General features: G+C 37.3%; 1 protein-coding gene across 3 annotated transcripts in view; it reads left to right on the forward strand.

Moving 5' to 3' along the window:
- The window catches only part of LOC115244693 (probable nuclear hormone receptor HR3), an 88834-nt gene that overhangs the window by 3254 nt on the left and 79507 nt on the right, over nucleotides 1-6073 (forward strand). The gene's annotated exons all lie outside the window — the stretch shown is intronic.

Genomic DNA, 6073 nt, shown 5'->3' on the forward strand with positions numbered 1-6073 from the left:
AAAATCGATACAGGAGCGTCGGTTGGGTCCACGATCTCGCTCGCGTAATCGCGGAATCGCGTTGGCGTAACGCTGGACCATTACCAGCACGCGAATCGCGCCGACGAGACAGAGCGGCTCTTGCGATGCGCCGGTACTTGCCCGGGTGACGAGGGACGGCGACGGCGTCGGCGTCGGCGGCAATGACAGAGAAAGGAGCAGCGCGCGCGCATCAAGCGAGAAAGAGAGAGCTCGAGTCGCTTTAGCGGATCTGTCGGTCGAGTAACGGAACGCCGGCGAGTACCGCTAGCACCGGCTCTGACGCGGTTACCGAACACCGTTACTTCGCCGATGCACGAGTAGCCCCCACGTGCCGCCGCCTTTCCCGTCATCCTCGTCGCGTTCACTAAGGCTCCCTCGCGACCTGACGAGCACGAATACGCAAAGGAAAGGTGAGACCCGGTGGGAAAATTCAACGTATTTACGCGAGAAGACATTAAAACGCAATTTTTCTCCTACAATGTGTCGTTTAGTCTTTTTTGCTATAACATTTTGAGTTGTATGTAAATTCATGGATAGATAATTATAGAATATAAATGGACGGGAAGAAAAAATAGTTTTCTTGTCATAATTGACACAATTGCATTTCTATAATTTTTGTAAAGATGAAAATTTGCCCTAACTTTATAAGATACGTTTTACACATACATACACGCATAAATTAATCACTAAAATATGTACATGTAAAAATAAATTGCGATATAACGTTGGATAAACATAACGACATTTATGTAAAAGAATAAGCCGATAATTATTGCGGCATGTTTTCACAACAGACGAGAGGAAAAGAATAACGTTGAACGGTTTCTACATAAATATTGCTAAAATATATGCGAGAGTTCTTGTGAACATTTAAAACTTAAAAATTAAAGATCTTTTCCTCATTTTCCTTCTCTAAAATTCATTCTGACATAAAAGCAACTTATCATATTACTTATTAATATTATTATATTACAACATAATGTAAAATATGCAATAGTTCTATATTGAGACTGAGCGCAAACTATTGATTTACTTCATATTTTTGACTATTATTAGATTATTATATCCAATGTCTTCCCACATTTTCCATCGGTAATGATTAGCAAAAGATGGATAAATATCATAAATGACATACTATTTTTTTGTGTGTATATGTACATATATATTTTTTCCCCCCTTCAAAATATTGTAAATGTATACATACATATATATATGTATACTATTACAAATTAATTATAGATCACGTATACAATATTTTGAAGGAAAAATACTTGAAAATACATAGTTCTCTCAAACTTTTTCGCAAACATTACAATGAAAAACGTAATCACATTTAAAAAGCTGAGTAGCTGAAATATGCGCATATGACTAAACAAAATTTCCGACTGTCAGATATTTGAAGATGATTAACACCTTTTTGACAACGTTATTTGAGAGTTAAATTTATAGCATTTACCGCTACGTTTTATGTCTAAAGATTGCCTAGCCGCTTGTCTACAGGATGTTTATAAATAATGATCAGTCACATAGGGTTGATATTAAAATATAATAGCTAACACACACGCGAGAGATATTATAACATTACATCAATAATAGCCAATATGCAGTTTTTACGTGACGTATTGAAGATACGTCAATAGGTAGTACATTGATTTTATATGACGTAGCAATATGTCAATGGTCGGTAAACACGTAGATTTTACGTGACAAGAGATAGTTCTATCAATGCCATTTAGCGGTAGCTGAACCTTTTCTTTCTCTATATTATATTACGATCCAGAAGGAGACAGAGAGATAAAAAAGTTAAAAAAATATAATTAATATTAACTCATGCTGGAGGGAGTACAATAATAACATGTCAATGATCAAGAAGGAACACTTTAACGGTGTATAATTATTATCCATCTGACACAATTATCCGAAAATGATGAACGTGTAAAGAAAATTACCGTTCGCCTAATCATTAATCAGAAACCATTAAACGCAGACAAATCTGCCGTTCGATTAAAATAAGTGTCATTAATCGAGATCTGCGATCAGGAAAGTTCACGTCACGATCGCTTTTAAGATGATACTTATAATGAAAGCTTGTCTGCGCGACGTTCGTCCAAGACACGTCGAGTTTAAAAGACGCTGCACCGGTAGAGGCGTGAATACCGGTTATCCGGTATAAGTAATTTTTCCCGACAACGGTTATACGACAATCACGACAAGGTTCGCGCAACCACTGTCACGCGTTAAAAGCGCCGTCTTGATCGTGTCGCACGCGCGCGCGAACGCCGCGTAAAATTACGCGTAACGGAAAAGATGAACCGCGAGAAAACGTGATCGCGTGCGCGCGCGCGCTCGTGTCCCGCGGGTCTAGGGGTTAGGAGGTCAGGCTACTTGTCGTTTTACCGTTCGTGTCCGGGAGAATTCCCCGGTGCATTCCCCGACGGTATCACTATTATCGTTATTATTATTGTTAGCCTCGGCTACGTTGAATCAACCAGCTCCGTTAACGTAACTGATTGCGGGAATGATGCGATTTAAACTTGGTAGGTAGTAGCAAAGCACGACAAGTTCTTGTCATTATTGCGAGTTCCAATTACCGTCAATATTATTAGTATTCTTGGAAAAATAGTCATCAATCTTGATTATTTTTGATCGTAAATTTTGCGCGCACGTACTTATTTCGAAATAATTCGAATTTTGCTTTTAATAAAAAAATGTATACAAATAATATAAATTATGAAAATTTGATTATGAGTTAGTCTAGTAAAAAAAGAATGCATTTAAAATAAAAATTGTCCGAATTTACCTCGCGTAAAACGCGTTTCTCCTTCTATTTTTTAACGAAAAAAAAAAGAATATATATATAATTAGTTCTAAAAATTTTTTAAATTTGGATTGACACACGCGGAAATGTGTGCCATTTTAGATAATCAAAGTTCAAACTTCAATTTTAATTTTCTCGGAAATCAGTCTCAATCTCATATTTAAATTATCACACATAATAAATGAGAGAGAGAGAGAGAGAGAATTTTACTTCCCTATAATATCAAAAGATTTATTTTAAGTAAAAACACAGACACGTATATCAATTTAACGTATCAGTCTGTCGCGGGAGATTTGCGCTAGTATATAACGAGCTTATCCGAAGCTTTATGCAGCAATAGTATGTTCGACAGTGAAGCCCCGCATTGCGCAAATCGCACGCGACCATGACGTGGTCTTGGCCTCTTCATTTACGTAAAATTAGTATTAACAACAACATTGTTTTTTAGACACATTTATTTGTAAAATTTTTTATTATATCACAATATAGTTTTGCCTTTTCATTTGTATAGTGTTTTTTTATTATTAATTTATTCTAAATTTGCAGCTAACATAACTTTCCAAAAAAAAAAAAAAATTCATAAAAAATGTAAATTTTTCTATTCTTCCAATACACAAAGAAATAATACGTCTCATATAATTAACAATAAATCTTACTTTTTTATCAAATGTTGAGATATACACGGAAAATAATACAGTTTATATTTCAGATCCACAATAATCGGGAAATGTCACAAATTTTAATTTCATTTAACAACGTATTTCTTTTTCTCTTAATTTTATATTACATGGACCGTAATATATAGAAGAAACTCGTTTCTTTTAATTAATGCTTACTCGGTCATTTGCTGCTTTGTTAAGAACTCTAGGATTTTTAATTCATAAATTTCATCGCCTCCTGATCGAATATTCTAATACACATTGAAAAAAAAAAAAAACACCGTTCGAGGAATAAGAAGACTCACCTCCATCAAATTACTAGCGCGTGGCCCTTTCAATCTTCTCGCGGATATCTCGAAGTCACAGATCGTGCACACACCGCGCCCCGCCGCTTCTACTCGTCCTTTTCTTCCTCCAGCGTTCGACACCTATCCCCACTCACGTGTACACTCACGTGTTACGTGGCGCACGCGACGACAGTAGGCCAAGGGTTCAATGACCGGCAGCCTTGCAAGGCCGGTCGCCTCGGCTTTGCTCGGCTCGGCCCGACTCGACTCGGCACGATTCGATTCGACTTGATCGGCAGCGCCCAGACGGACTTATAGCGTACTTGATAACTCGATAATATCGACCGCCGCGAATTTACCGTCAACTCTCGTTCTTACCGACACGACGGCGAGGGTATTGCGAGCGCCCGGCCAGTCGCTGGAAATCGCCTGGAGAGAAAACATTATATGAGACAAGAGGAATAACGATGAATCGATTATCGTATATGATTATATTTAATCTCCGAATTTCCACAACAATCCCTTCAATACAACCTAAAAGGTATTATTTAGGCATAAAGTCAAAACGAAAATAAAGCGCGAAAAAATCTCAATTAATATTCCCGTGTATTTCTTTTAAAAATGCAGATTTCTAAGAAACGCTATAAGTAAAACAAGCTAGAAATTCTCGAGAGATAAATATTTCGCACTATGTGTACCCTCAGTCAACCATTAAGACGACGAGGAGGGGAGAAAGAGGAAAGAGGGTTACCTTTTATTTGCGCCGACGAACATGGAGATCTTGACGGAGAGAAACGTGTAAGTGCTCGAACGGACACGTTCTCGCTCACCGATTCGCACGGCAAACCGCCGCGAGTGCGTCGAATCGGAACGGCACACCGTCGATTGCGAGACGAAACTTCCGATTGCGACAGCTCCTCACCGACAATGATCGTTTCCCGCGCACGCGGGAGATGAGACATGCGGCGAGATTTTCCGTTTTGGAAAATCGTACGGCGTTTGAAAACGCACTCGATTAATCGATTTTGTCGAATTAATGTAAATATGTTCGGAATGAAAGAAAAACGATGCATATTTTACCTGACAACTGGAGTTTTGCAATTTTATAGATTTTTACATATTTTAGACGAGAGAGTTTCCACTATTTTAAATAAGAAACGTTTCATCTGTCAACCGCGTTCGAATTTATTCGAGTGTGCCGAGTGTGGCCGAGTATTGTTCGGCAACTTCAAACGTGTGTTATTCGGGTGTATTCGGAACTCATCGGCTTCGTGTACCGGCACTTTCGGCAGTTTCGAACGGTTCGGGCATGATGTGCGTCTTTAGTTGTACGTACGCAAGCATTATTCGGTAAATTTTCAGTGAATATTGTTCGTTGTTGTTCGATCGAACGTTACAATTCATACTTCCAACACATTATACAATTTTGGGAAGAATCTATTCGAATGTTGCTCCGACAACCTACGCAATCAATCTAACTGGTAATTCACTTCTGCACGTAAATTCGACATTACGTTTTTCATATTACTTTAAACTGTTTAGAACACTCAAAAAAGTGGTTTTGCAACTACAGCAAAAATTTTCTGGGTGCGCAAAATTAACTGAGGTACATAAATGATTAGCAAATACTGTGATATCGCATATGTTTCGCATTTAATCAATCTAAGTGACAGAGACAGAATTTATATCTGAACTGTTTGTGAAATTTAGAAAGAATGTTTTTCTGTGGCGCCTGTCCATGTTAAGGCCAATCATACTTGTTATAAAGTTTGGCTGTGGTACACAGAAAAGATTAGCGGCAAGAAACAAATGAATATATAATCCTCACATCTAACATATTTGTATAACGCGCCCAATCTATCTAGCTCTTTTAAACAATTTCTCTCAATTTTTCGATGCTGCAGTTATAATTGGCAGTTATATTTCTCACAAAGATCGTTCTAGCTGTAGTATCGAAACTCATATTTATCCAATGCAGTGATTAACATTTGGCAATGGGACCTAAATTTTCTAGAAGATATTATTAGAATGTTGCTGCTATAAATTCTATATGTAACAGACAATATTCTAACAGATACAAAAAATAGCGATAAATTTTTGTTGTGACACCTAGAAATCTACCTATATCAGCAAGACATTTTTTTAAGTGAAGTTTGATAACCTTAATAAAATCTTGTCTGACTCAAAAGTGATATGAGGGAAAGCTAGAAATATTGCACGTTCCATCAAAATCTCTAAATAATTATTATATATATAACTGATATATAAATTGATATATAAATGAAAAA

This window comes from Formica exsecta, unplaced genomic scaffold, assembly GCF_003651465.1.
Source record: "Formica exsecta isolate Colony F162 unplaced genomic scaffold, ASM365146v1 scaffold83, whole genome shotgun sequence".
In the NCBI taxonomy this organism is placed as follows: Eukaryota; Metazoa; Arthropoda; class Insecta; order Hymenoptera; family Formicidae; genus Formica; species Formica exsecta.